Source organism: Capsicum annuum, chromosome 7 (assembly GCF_002878395.1).
Source record: "Capsicum annuum cultivar UCD-10X-F1 chromosome 7, UCD10Xv1.1, whole genome shotgun sequence".
Classification (NCBI taxonomy): domain Eukaryota; kingdom Viridiplantae; phylum Streptophyta; class Magnoliopsida; order Solanales; family Solanaceae; genus Capsicum; species Capsicum annuum.
Window position 1 is genome coordinate 59,517,009 of NC_061117.1, and position 15,200 is coordinate 59,532,208.

Sequence of the window (15,200 nt, forward strand, 5' to 3'; positions counted from 1 at the left end):
AGATCCAATCTTAATGTCTTATCCATATAAAGGCGTCTTAAACATCTCGATGGAACTTAAACTAATTATATCATTAGTAGAAAAAGACAAATAGCATAAGGAATATCTCCAAATATCTGACTTCATAAAAAACTGATTCTGGGAGCAAAGTTTTATTTTATGAATGAATGGCTTTACAACTAAAATCAGAGAAATAACAAGCAGATAACTACAATATGCACTAAAAGACAAAGCATTTTATGTTCATAACCTACTTTTGCTAAAAAAATTTGTATCCGTGCATATAGCCTACTTTTACGAATTTTAAACTAATTTAAACTCCACTTTGGTTTAACAAATATATAAATTGTCTACGTGTTATTTATAATCTCACCTTACTTGGTAGGGTCTTGTGCTGATAACGTATTATAAAATGATAAAGAATAAAAAAGAAGAGTAAAGAGGGAAGAGAGGGTAATTCTTATGTCTTTTGAAGGATGAGAGATCATCGGATTGATAATATAATGAACAAAACCCCTCTATTTATAGAGAAAAATACTCTTATCTATATTATTGATAGACATTCACTATAATGTAAATACATTTATAACATCTTAATTAATTTAAATTATATTAATGTGCTACAATGAAAATTAATTTATTCTTGTAAATTAATAAATAATATTTTTAATGATTTATTTTTTTAAATATTTCATGCGTGCCTATACTAGTAACATAAAACATGATAAAAAATTTTGGACAGTACATATGTACTTGTTTCCTATAACTTAGTGCTGAATAATTACCTTAGTGTACTGTATAGTCATTTATTAAAAATCTATTTCATATCAAAACATACCAACAATATTCAAAACAAATTTCTCGCTATCATCTTCTTTTTCCAGTTTTCATGCAAACCCAAATACCTGATGCAAAAGCAATTCTTTGGAGCACGCAGTGGACAGAAAGCGTTCGGCGGCTAGTGATCAATTTCATAATTGATTAGAGACTCGTGCTGATAACGTGTTATGAAATATAAAATAAGAATAAAAATAATGAAGAGAAAAGAGAGAGTGATTATTATTTCACGTGAGATGTGAATCACAATAAGGAAAACTCTTTATTTATATGGAAAATCTAATCTTAGGGTTTCTAACTTTTTCATAAATAAACTTATAGAGAGAGAGATTCACTATACATGAAAATATATTTATAACATTAGACATATTTTATCTAAAATTATGATCAATAGATATTCAATTAACTTCTCCAAAGATTAGTTTAGATGGCAAAGGTGTGTTGAGGGACTTGTGATTCATGTCACTAAATTTAACCGTTTGAGGATTCGTACTCAAGTCACTAATTCAAACGCTACATCATCTAAAGTTTACTTGATAATTATGTGGGGAAGAATAAAACAATACACCCATCTTAGTTGTTGATTCTAGTTAAGAATTGATCCAGATGAACTTCTCTAAGGATATAAAAAATAAAATAATATTGAATGAACTAAAATTTGCCCATGAAAAGTGGAATCAAGGGGGTAGAGAATAAATGAATAATCAACAGAAATGTGGGTGCAAGAAACAAATTGGCAATCCAGAAAAGGGAAATGTCATCATCGTAGGGACAGAAGACTAGTTAGTAAGGCCGGTTTGGTCGGTCATCAAGTGGACCGTCACCACCTCACCTCCAAAAAGAGAACTTTGCCTAATATTTATGTAATGACAACACTAACCCTATTAGTACTATTTTATTTTTCAAAAACATTAAAAAAATAAAGGAAAGAATCTTAACCTCATTCTTTTCAACTTTTCTAAGGGGGGATGGTTTATGGATCTTCAAAATTTGAATAAGGAAAAAGAAAAGCATGAAGAGTGCGAGTTCTTTTTCTCCCCATAATTCAGACCATGTGTTGGTAAGCTATGAAATATGGTACTACAACTTAAAAATTAGCGCAAGGACAACTTGATGTAGACGTTAAACAAGTGTTTGGTTAAAACTTAAAACTATATATAACAACTATAGTTTGCATGCAAAACATATTCTTTTTTGTAGCACCAAATTACCTTGATAAAAGTGGCATGGAGTTGGTTATGGTGCTTTATAAGTGTTTACTACAATAATACCAAATCTAAAGATATATTAGTGCCAATTTTATTTATTCTAATTTATATTAAATAGAATGGGTGAACGTTTGACAAACAACATCACAAATAAAAACTGAAATTTAGCTATCATAGCTGCAACTGTTGAATTTTCAGAGCGTCTTTCGAACACAGAATTAAGCAATATATCTTCAAGTTAATTTATATAATAATGTTTCAATAAAAATGAAATTTAAAATATTTTATGGACTCATTTATTATATTACCATAGACACAAGGAATAGTACTTCAAAAAGTTTGTTTCATAGAGCATTACATTATCAGAATTTGGTTATTGCAAATTAAATGAGTTTAAATTTACGTAATTTGTAACCGTTGCATAAAAAAGAGAATTATGTACAACTACGATGAAAGAATTGTCAAAATTGAACACAGCTAAAAATCAAGTTAAATACTCCATTTCTACCTCCCGAAAAGGGTTAATACTCCAATTGGACCGGCTAGTTTTATTTGTCCATCATTATAAAACAAATGTTTATTTTAACTTGTCGACTTTAGAAACTGAAGAGATAATGTATCACCTAATTTCTAATTTATTTTTATTATTAGTTATACTTATTTTTAAAATATTAATTTATTATATATGTACTTAAAGAGTGATATATAAAATTATTATTTTTTATTAGCACGAAATTAATATTAGACAAATAAAAATAAGCATAATAAATATTGTATATAAATCAGTATTTTAAAATGCAGTTTTGAGGTGGTTCAGAAATGATATAGCGCAAAACGCCCAAGGCTCATGTATAGAACTTAGGAGTCATTTGGTGTAAGGTTAAGGTATAATATTATCGAAATAAAATATGGAATTATTTTATTTCGTATTTAGTTGAAAGTATAACTTAATCTTTAAATTATTTCTCCACTATTTATATTATAATGATGAAATAAGTTATTCCATATATCTGATAGAGTAACTAATTTTAAAATAACTAAATTATAGAATTAATTATCCCGAGATAACCATTAGTTGTGCGGGGGGGGGGGGGGCAAAATGAATAAATAATATGATTATCCACCCGTTTTATCCATGTCGAATGAGTTGGGTATTCAATCCATTTACCAGAGGGTTAAATATGGGTCAACCCATATTATCCATTTTAAAATATGGATAATTTATGAGTATCCACTAATTAAACTCTCCTTAAAGTATGACATGTATGAAATATATCGAATATCAACCTCAAAAGTATACTTATTAAGAGTGTGTTTGGTATGAAGAAAAATATTTTTAATTTTTTTAAAAAAAATAGAAAATATTTAAAGTTTTTTTAAAGTTTTATTTTCTTAATTTTTTGAACTTTAAAAAAAAATTCAGTTAAATTATTTGACCCACCCTTTTTTCTCATTTATTTATTTATTTATTTATTTATTTTTATTTTCTTTTTTTCTTTTGTTTTTCTATTTTTTCTTTTCATTTTTTCTATCTCTTCTATCTCTTACTTCTATTTCACTTCTTCTTTTTTTCCTTTCTCGTTTTTCTTTTTGTATTTTTTTCTTTTTCTTGTGCCCCTTTTTCTATTTAGTTTGATTTTTTCCTATTTTTTTTATTTCGTTCTTTCTTTTCTCTCTCTTTTTATGTCTAGCTTTTATTCCTCTTTTATTCTTTTTATTGTATTTTTTTATTTTTTATTTTAACTTTTTGTACTTTTGAAAAATATTACTACATCGAGCACAAAAAATACCACAATCGCTTATTATATTTGTATGTGTATCATTATTTGTATTTTTATATTCGCTGATATAATTGTATTTGTATTTTATAATTTGCGTTGTTTGTATTTTAAAATAATTAAAAAATAATTATTTGAAGTATTCGTTGATACAAATGATAAATTATACATATTTACGTCTAAATTATTCAAATAAAAATATTAAATTTATTTAAAGTATATTGTATGATATAAATAAATATAAAACACAATAACAACGAAAAAAATGAGAGGTAAAAAAATACAAAATAAAATATGATAAAAAAGAATAAACGAAACAAAGAAAAAAGAAAAAGATGAAACAAGATGAAAAAAATAAAGGAATTTTTTTAAAAAGAATATATGAAAGAATTGAAAAGAAAAAATGAGAAACGATGAAACGAAAAAAAAAATGAAAATTGAGGGAAAAACGAAAAGGAAAAAAGAAAGAAAAGAGAGAAGAAAAAAAAGTTGGAAAAGAAAAAAAAATTAAGGGAGAAATAAATGAAAGAGATTATGGATTGTTTTTAATTATTAAGAGAGACTATGGATTGTAATTAATCAAAATTTAGGGTAAATTAAATAATTAAAAATTTATGTTTGCTAAGCCATGTAGTTTTTCTTGTAATATAGGAGTACTTTTGTCTTTACATAATAAGAAGTAATGGATAATATGAATATTCATATTATCCATTGAGTTTAGCCATTTTTTCATATCAAATAAGAAAAATTACAGAAAGTAACATACTTAAAAATATAATTACAATAAATAGCAATATTATTTTTAAAATTACAGTTTATAACAAGAGTAACATTATTTTGCATATAAATTTCAAACATACGTGTTTTACTCCTCTTTCCTATTTTCACTCCATTACTTTACCTCTCTTCTATTTTCACTCCATTACTTCACTCCCTCAAAAAAGACGCTTTACAGTGTAGTCTTCAACAAATAATATCAAAATCAAATCAACTGAAGATTTTTATCTTCACGAGTTTCGAAAATTTAAAATAATTCATCAATGGTATTACAGGTATTGAATCAAAAAATCTTTTTCCTATATTAATTTCAGCAACTTAAAATGATTTAATGTTGTTTGATATTATTTTTATGTCTTTAATCATTTTTTTCTTAATTTTTCCAACAAATAATTTTTTAAATATTTGATATATGAATTTAAAAAAATAAAGGTGACTGTATTATTTTATCTAATTAGATGAAAATTGAACTGATCGAGTTATTATTTGTTCAAACTTGATTTTGATACGTTAAATAGTAATAAGCTTTTTTCGAATTTCATCGAATTGTATAGTTGATTAACCTATTTTGTATATTCAGAATAGTGAACTTGTAGTCTACTGATTTTTATTTGTATATATTATTTACGTTTGTACATGTTGATTATATTTGTATATTTATAACTTTGTTTGTATGTCTTAATGTGTAAATGTATATTACCAGTTTATTCGTTTATTGTAATTTATTTGTATATTTTTTATGAATTTGTGTATTTTAAAAATAAATTGTATATTATGTTAGCATTTGTATAGTTAGAATTATGTTGTATATTTTGATTGCAATTTTGATTTAATGATTATATGTGTAATTAAAATTATTGTATTTTTTAATTTATAATTTTTATAACATTTTTCACGTGAAAGGATTGGCAATGGAAATTATTCCTATTCTTGTGAAGTACTTTGAGAGATGAGCATATGAACAACATTATGGAGAATATATCATTGACGCTATGTTCTTGAGCACAAATGCATCCAGTAGAGCAGAGCAAATTCGTATACATAATGACATGAATTTTAAGGTGTATTCATATCTTTGTTTGAAAAATACATATACAGATATCTATTTGTATAACAATTTCAATTAACTACATAATTTTATTTGTATTTGCTAAATATGTGATAAATACGTGTGGTTACTTATATGTATATGTTAAATACATATAAAATTTTCATATGTATTTGTAATTTCTGTTTGAAATAGTACTAGGTTTAGTATACATATTATACAATAATTGAAAACAAGATGAAATATACAACATAAAACATAAGTTAAAATCTTCCATTCAATTCAATATAGTATGAATCTCCAAAATACAATAACACAACATAACTGTCAAATACTATGTCACTACATCACTATCAATGTAGAGATGGATTTTATCAAATTTAAAATACAAGAAAATCATCGATGTTTCCTGTAGCAAATTTAAAATGGTTCTTGCTATCCAAGACTGCACAAGTATGTACACATGGTATCTCGTCCAATTGAAATGCATGACAAATTTTTTTCTTGAGGCAAACAATAAAATGCTTCTCTTTGTCATGTACTGTATAAACATACTTTGTGACTGGTACAATCTAAATTTTTTTTAAAGAAAATTAGTTAAAAAACTCAAATTCAATTGGACATTAGTATTTTTCGATTCTGCATATGTATTTTTCAGTTCTACATATGTATTTACAGGTCTTTATATGTATTTCTCAGCTCTTTTATGTTTGTATAAGTAATTTATGCATAACTATACATACATCTTACATAATACAAAATACATTTTTTACTGGAGTCAAATAGATATATATAATAATATACAGTAATTACAAATGTATATAAGATAATTAGATGTTTTTTTTCATACCATCATACATGTACACTCTGATTCGTTCCGTTGAAATATTTCTTGAAATACAAATATCAAAATAAAATACAAATACATTTATTAAATATATAAATACAACTACAACACAACATACAATTACAATTATAACTACAACATACCATTAAGATAAATACATATCAAGATAAATAGTATAGTTATTTTATACTGTTTTAAGATATGCATTTGTATTTTTAATTTAATATGACTATGGTATGTATTTTGTAAAAACATATGAATTTATATATGCATGTTTTATATGATAATATACACTTTGGACCAGACATGTATTCTTAAAATATATATGCAGGGATATATGTATTTGTTGTAATGTAATATAAAACATATTCATATTATGTATTTTGTATTTTTTTTGTGAGAAGTACATGTAGTATATATTTATGTCATTTTTTTGATCTATAATTGTCACATGAGCAAATATTCATGTCAAGAGTACTTTTAAAATTTGCACCACATATAGGATGTCACATGGTAAACAATATTGAAGAACATATTAAGACAATGTTATCAAAGGAGCAGTACAAGATTTTTTGTCATAAGAATATTTTTGATGTCTACATCATGAAGAAATGTGTAGTTTAAGCGCTATTAGACAAATGTATTATGTCACTTTTTGTTATATAAATTTTGTGTTCTATATGTTTATATATACATATGAGTCAGTTATGTATGTTTGTAAATACATATGCACATATATATATGTATGGTTTGTACTGTATATACATACGAAGATCTGTATGTCTACGTATTTTATATTTTTTTGAATATGCATATATGATATAGATATTGTCTTTTAAAAATAAAAGCAAGAAATAGAAGAGTAAAAAAAAAAGAGAAATAGAAAAAGAAAAAAAGAAAAATCCAAAGAAAGAGAAGTGAAAAACGTAAAAAATAAAGAAAAATAAAAAAATAGGAATATAAGTTTAAAAATAAAAGTAAAAAGAAAAGAAATAAAAATAGAAAAAAGAAGAAGAAAAAAACGAAAATAGGAAAAGAAAAAACATATGAGAAAGAAAAAAAATATGAAAATAAAAAAGAAAAAAAAGGATAAAAAAGAAGAGAAATAGAAGAGTGAAAATAAAGTGAAAAGAAAAAGAAAAAGAAATCCAAATAAAATATGAGAAAGAAAAAAAATAAGAAAAAGAAAAATAAAAAAAAGGAAAAAGACGAAAAAGGATTAAAAAAAAAGAAATAGAAGAGTCATATAAGGGAAAAAAATCTTTATAATTAAAAGTAGCACGAATTAAGGGACGATTACTTCTCTTATTTAACTCTAACCGATGAGAGTTAAAATAAAAAATACTATTCAATTTGTATATCTATTTATATAGCAACATTTTACTTAAATACAAAAGAAATAAAAAATAAAAAAAGAAAAAAATGAAAATAGAAAAAGAAAAAGAAAAAGAAAGAGAAAAATAAGAGAAAGAAAAAAAAGAAAAGAAAATGGAAAAGATAAAAATAAAGAAAAAAAGAAAAAGGATTAAAAATGGAGAAATAAAAGCGTGAAAATAAAGTGAAAAGAAAAGAAAAGAAAAAGAAATTAAAATAAAAAAATAAAACGATAAAAAAAAACAAAAATAGGAAAAGAAAAAGAAAAATACGAGAAAGAAAAAAAAGAAAACGAAAAATAAAAAAAACGAAAAAGAATAAAAAAGAAGAAAAAGAATCTTTGTAATTAAAATAATTAAAAGTAGAATGAGTTATGGATGGTTACTTCCCTTATTTAACCCCAACTGTTAGGAGTTAAAATAAGAACTACTATTCAATTTGTATATATATTTATATAACAATATTTTATTTAAATACAAAATACAACTTGTTATTTTTTATAATTATGAAACAATTGCTATAAAAATTATAATTATAGTTGTTAAGTTGTTACTTTTGAATTTTTTCGTAAATATGAATCGAATCGAAATATTTAATCCATTTTCACATGATTTATTCATTTTTAAAATTCGTCCATATCCGACTCGACGGTCCGTTTGCGACCCCGTGCGTCTCACACAAATAGAGAAAAACTTGTAATAATAGAAGAAATGAGGGGCAAATGGTGGAAATAGGACAAGGGGCAACATTTGAACAAAACTATTCGCCAATGCGGATGGCCCGCCCACAGCACAGCCACCTCGTCATTGACCCCACTTCTCTTCTAGTAGCCCAAATAGCCAAAACAAGAAGAAGAAAAAGGCTTCTCCTCTTTCCTTTCCATTGCTACTAAATACCAACAATTGGTACCCAATCTTTACTCATTCTCTCAACAACACTTTTTCCAAGTTCAAAACAAAAAAACAAAAAACAAAAGCTTCACTCCAAAAAGCAAAGCAACCAAAATCAATATCGTCCTCGTCTCAGGCAAGCTCTCATCATTTCCTATGTTTTTTTTTTCCATGAATCTCTTTGTTATTACATATCTCTGTGTGTTATTAACTGTTTGTTTGATCTGTGAAGTTATATCGTTTATTTTTGCTCATTTCTGTGCTTCGAGATTTTGAAAGAAAAAAAGAGAGATGAAATTAATTTCTAGTAAGTATTTGATGAGTTGATGAGACTTTTAGTTTCTATGATTGAGCATCGAATTTTACTACCGTCTAACTCGATTTATGTTTTCTGTCTTTTTCGTTAATTTTTGTGTTTCGATTTAGATCGCTGATTAGTAATCATTTAACAGTTTGAATTTGAAACGTTTAGCAGTCGGCTTTTGTGATGATCTCGACGAAGAAAATAATCAAGTAATCTATTAAGCGGACCTTTTTGTTCTTTGTATAATGATTTGAACTTCTTCTTCATAAACAATATAAATAATATATATAAAATTATTTTATTCTATATCAAAATAATAATTTTACATTTTTAATTATATAAATAATAAAATAATTTCAAAATTAACTAATACATCATTGAAATATGAGATAAAATTAATTTCAATCGACTAAAAAAGTCTCAGATCCTTCCAAATTAATTTCAATCGACTAAAACAGTCTCAGATCCTTAGGAAGGAGAACATGCTAGCAACTGTAGTTCAATTTTCGTCAGAGCGATCGGAATATAACCTGCATTCTGTGGGATCCCCACAAGCATTTCTTTTCCAAATGAAAATCTGTGTGATTTGAAATATGAATAGGGTGAGTATATGACAACTTCTCAAGCCACTAAATTTTATTTTGAGATTTTAATCAGGGCTGTTTAATTAAATACTTGAAGACATGATAAAATACTTTTATCAAAACTTTTGGTTCAAATTTTTTTTTCCGGGTGTATTCTGAAATGTCCGTTTCATAGATAATTAATAATTTCAAATTTGTTACCTCGTTTAATTATATGAATTACTCTCAGTAAGCCGTAAAATCTCAGATATATTTCAATTAATGATGTTGTGTATAATTAGATGAGATAACATATTTTAAATAAATAATTTATCTATGTAATGACTGATTGAGATTACATGCACCAAAATATTTTCAAATTTAAGCTGAAAGTCTCAAGTAAGAATATTTTATTACATGTATTTAGGTGGTTATAATTTAAGTGTCGAATTGAAATTTAGAGGGGCAATCTATTAATCCAAATATGAGAAAATCTTTGGCATATTACATTTGATTCCATCTTAACCACTCCCGTTTCAATTTATGTACCATTTGACTTAACAGAAAATTTAAGAAAAAGGAAAGATTTCTGTAATTTATGACTTAAAATAAATCTTAAATATTTATATGCTATAATCATTTTATTAAATTTTAAATGAGAACCTTAAGGGTAAGTTATTTTGAATGATAAAAAATATTGTTCTTTAAAAAATATAATTAAAAATGAAAATGCCTGAATTAGGACGAAGTCCGTAATACTTCTGTGCGTGACTAGATACTGTAGTAGTTTTCACTTGTCTAAAAGATTTCATTGAATTGCTTATCTAACACTGTTTTCCATATTTTTTGAAGTTTACGGAAGAATCAAATCTTCTGTTTTGTTTATTTTACATTATAATCGGGCACTTCTCCTCGCCTTGTGCGTAAGAATATCGATACTCCATTTTCTTGCTTTATTGAAAGTTATCGTTTGTACCTCAGGACCCACTCTGCCGTGGAATAATTTGAATTAATATGATTTTAAGACTTGATTAGTTCTAAATTTATTTGTTCAGTGAATAGGAATAATATAAAATATGGTGTATTAGCTATGATTGCATTAGTTATACTCGTATTTTTTATGCAGTGTTTAGTTGATGTATTAAAAATAATAAGAATTCATAATTTCTAAAAAAATATTTTTTTTAGAAAAATATCCTCTCTATATATATATTAAAAAGGATGAATCCTTTCATTCCCAATGTCATGAATTTTGAGATATTTGTAATACACATCTCAATACAAAATAGAGTATATGATCAATGTCTTACATTAGTTATATATAGACAAAAAAATATACCAAATAAAATATTAGTAATACACAAAATTAATACGTACCTCCTCTATTTTGATGCACTTTATCAAACAATCCTTAAAAGGTGGTGGAATATCGAATTTATTTATATTTACATTTATTTATTTATTTCTTTATTTATTTATTACTACTACTAATATATAAGTGCTGCTTTCCAGTCAGCTTCCAGCTACCGGCTTGCTTCTTAATTTTATAATACTATCCTTAATTAATTATTATATGATATTTGTATATTAAAAAATTAATAAAATTTAATGTTTTAAAAATTACTACTATATCCTTAATTAATTATTATATGATATTTGTATATTAAAAAATTAATAAAATTTAATGTTTTAAAAATTACTACTATATATATAAGTGTGAGTAGCAGCTGCTAGAAGGAGGCAGCTGACGGTTGTTACGTTTGCTTTCAGCTGTCTGCTTGCTCCATAATTTTATTGTATCACCTCTAATTAATTATTATATGACATTTACGTATTAGAAAATTAGTAATTTTTTTTTGTAAAATAAAATAGATATTTATGACATGTCTGCTTCAATCGTAATTTTATTATATCACCCCTAAATAATTATTATAAGTCATCTAAATATTAAAAAATTAATAATATTTAATAAAAAAATAAAATAAACATAAATGATAAATTAAATGTTGATATTTTAAATTAATTTGACATCTTATATAAGATTTACTTAAAAAAAATTAATAAGTATTTTTTATAGCAATTTTGCTATATCACTTTTAATTAGGTATTATGAGTCATTCAAGACGTGTCAGTTTCGCTACTTCAATCGTCATATTTGATTTGACTTTCAAAATTATATTAGTGTCACTTAAATTGAGATAGAAAAATATTATAAATCACAATAATTATAAAAATAAATTAGTTTTAAATATAAATTAACTATTAATATCACAAAAATTTAAACAAGAAGAGTATTGTAAATTATAATAATAAATGACTTAAAATAATAATTACAATATCAAAAGATTATTATAGATTGCAATAGCTAACAATTTAAAAGATCTTAAAGCATATTAAAAATATAATTAATTATTTAATTTTATTTATCACATAAATTAAGATACACAGATATTAGATCCGAGCTGGCACGGGCGGACGGACCTTCAAAACCTAGTATGCTTTAGTCGTGTACATTTTGGTATTAGACAAAAAAAAGGCTATCGTAGATTTAATTTATTACACTTCTTTCATTGTTTTAATTCTTTAATATATGTGGGCCCTGCATTTACATTTCGGCTGATCATCATTTTATTCACTTCCATACTTCATATATGATTTTATACTATATTAATCCAATTTTGCTGTCTTGGATTATTTTGATAAATCACAATAATTAAAAATTTAAATTACTTTTAAAATTTGAATTGGCTATTAATACTATAAAAGTTTGAACAAAAGTATTATAAATTACAATAGCAAATAACTTAAGATAGTAAATTATAATATCAAAAAAATATTATAGATTATAATATCTAATAGCTTAAAAATTTTAAAAAATATATTAAAAATATAATTAATTATCTGTCACATAAATTAAGATAAAAAGTAACATATATTTTTAAATATAATATGTATTTAAAAATTACATAAAAGTACTATAAATTATAATAATTAATAATTTAAATTATCAAAAAAGGTTTAGTTAACTTTCGACATATCACAATAATTAAAAACTTAAATACTACAAAAGTTTGAACAGGAGTATTGTAAATTACAATAACAAACAACTTAAAATAATAAATTACAATGTCGAAAAAATACTATAGATTACAATAGCTAACAACTTAAAAAATTTAAAAGTATATTAAAAATATAATTAGTTATTTAATTTTATTTATGTCACATAAATTAAGATAAAAATAATATATATTAGGCCCTACTAGCACGAACCTTCGACATCTAGTAACATAATAAGTAGTACTAATAAAGGAGGAAACCGAAGTAGTAAAACTATGGTATGTCTCTTAGAGTTCGTTTGGCATCAGGAATAAGAAATAACTTATTTCGATATTAATTGTAAAATAAATTTATTTAATATATGATTTGAATAAAATCATGAAATGACTTATTCAGTCAATTATTTGAAATAATAATGCTTTTTTTATTCACATTAAGAGTAAAATAACTATCTCAAGATAACTAACCAAAGATAATTAATCTCCATGTGAAATGAGCTCTAGTGGTAAAGCAATGGACTATAACTTTGTTTTTTTTAAAAAAATGGACTATAACCTTTTTTTAAAAAAAAAATATTGGACTATGACTTTGCATCTGGAGTTGGTAGAATTTTTTATTTGTTGGATCTGTGACGGTGATGTTTACGCTTATTGTTATTTACTAGTCAGTTTTATGCCGCGCTACGTAGGATTTAATATTGATCCTTAAAAATTTTACGTTATATATAATTCTATTATTTAATTAAAAGTTTTATTTGTTTGGTTGATAGATTCTAAGTTAGACATATAAATATTATATTTAGATTGATGAAATTTGTATAACGATATTTTAAGTTGTTCAAACTTTTGTGACATTGATAGCCAATTATATTTTAAAAATAATTTAAGTTCTTAATTATTGCGATTTATAATATTTTTTTTTCTATTCTACTAATTAGAATTGACATAGTAAAATTATTATAAAAGATACTTATGAATTTTTTTTTTTTATAATTGGCTTCATATAAGACGTCATGTTAGTTTAAAACATAAAAAATTAATTTATTATCTTACGTCTATTTTACTTATTTTATTAAATATTATTAATTTTTTAATACTTAAATGACTTATAATAATTAAGTATGGGTAATTTAGTAAAACTACGATTGAAGTAGTTGAAACAGTCATGTTATAAATATCTATTTTAGTTTTTTATTAAATATTATTAATTTTTAATACATAAATGACTTATAATAATTACTTAGGGGTAATATAGTAAAATCATGATTGAAACAGCTGAGGCAGCATGTCGAACATGACTTCTTATATAGGAGACTGATAATATAATTTTCTTTAATGCTTAAATAATCATAATAAATAATTAGGGATGATATAGTAAAATCACGATTGGAGCCGCAAAGCTGACATGTATTAAAAGTGATATAGCATAATAACTAAAAAAAAATTCTTATGAAAATAATCTAAGTGAGCCTCATATAAGACGTCAAACTAATTTAAAGTATCAAGAGTTAATTTATTATTTTATGCCTATTTCATTTTTTTATTAAATATTATTAGTTTTTTAATACTTAGATGATTTATAATAATTAATTAGGGGTGATATGGTAAAATTATGGTTGAAGCAATTGAAGCAAACATGTCAGAAATGTTTATTTGTATTGAATATTATCAATTTTTTAATACGTAAATAACTTATAATAATTAATTAAAGGTGATACAATAAAAACACGATTGTAGCAACTAAAGCAGACAACTGAAGCAGGTATGTCGACCTGCTGCCTGATTAAGCATAAAACTTCCTCTTATATATAATTATTCAATTTAAGTGGCATAATGCTTAGATGAGCATAATAATTAATAAGGGGTGATATAATAAAATCGTGATTGAAGCAACGAAGTAGACATACATTGAATGAATTATAATAAATAATTAGAAGTGATATAACAAAATTAATATAAGAAAATGCTTTTAAAAAAAATTTAGTGGATCTCATATAAGACGTCAAGTTAATTTAATATTAAATATTATTAATTTTTTAAAACTCAAATGACTTTATAATAATTTTTTAATATTAATTTTTAATACTTAGATAATTCATAATAATTAATTAGGGGTGATATAGTAAAATTATGTCGAACCAATCAAAGCAGACATGTTAAAAATATTTGTCATTTTTAATTAAATATTATTAATTTTTAATACGTAAATGACTTATAATAATTAATTAGAGGTGATCCATTAAAATTACGATTAAAGCAGTTGATTTTTTTTTTTTCCGAATAATAATAAGTGAAACTTTGAGGAACTTAGTAGTCATTTTAAAAACTATCCTTTATTAAATATTATTAATATTATAATAATTAAATGAAATAATTTATAATAATTAATTAGAGGTGATATAATAAAATTACGTTTGAAGCAGCTGAAGCAGGCAGCTGGAGCAGCCAGGACGACCCCAAGCTGCTCAACATTGCCGCTTCTATTATTCTATTTTTAATACGTAAATGGATTATAATA

General features: G+C 24.2%; 1 protein-coding gene across 1 annotated transcript in view; it reads left to right on the forward strand.

The window, feature by feature from the left end:
• The first annotated feature begins 8,709 nt into the window (after positions 1-8,709).
• The window catches only part of LOC107854949 (early endosome antigen 1), a 36,744-nt gene continuing 30,253 nt past the window's right edge, over positions 8,710-15,200 (forward strand). Inside the window, exon 1 of the mRNA XM_047393553.1 lies at positions 8,710-8,895. The gene's annotated coding sequence lies outside the window, so the exon portion shown is untranslated. The remainder of the gene's footprint in view (positions 8,896-15,200) is intronic.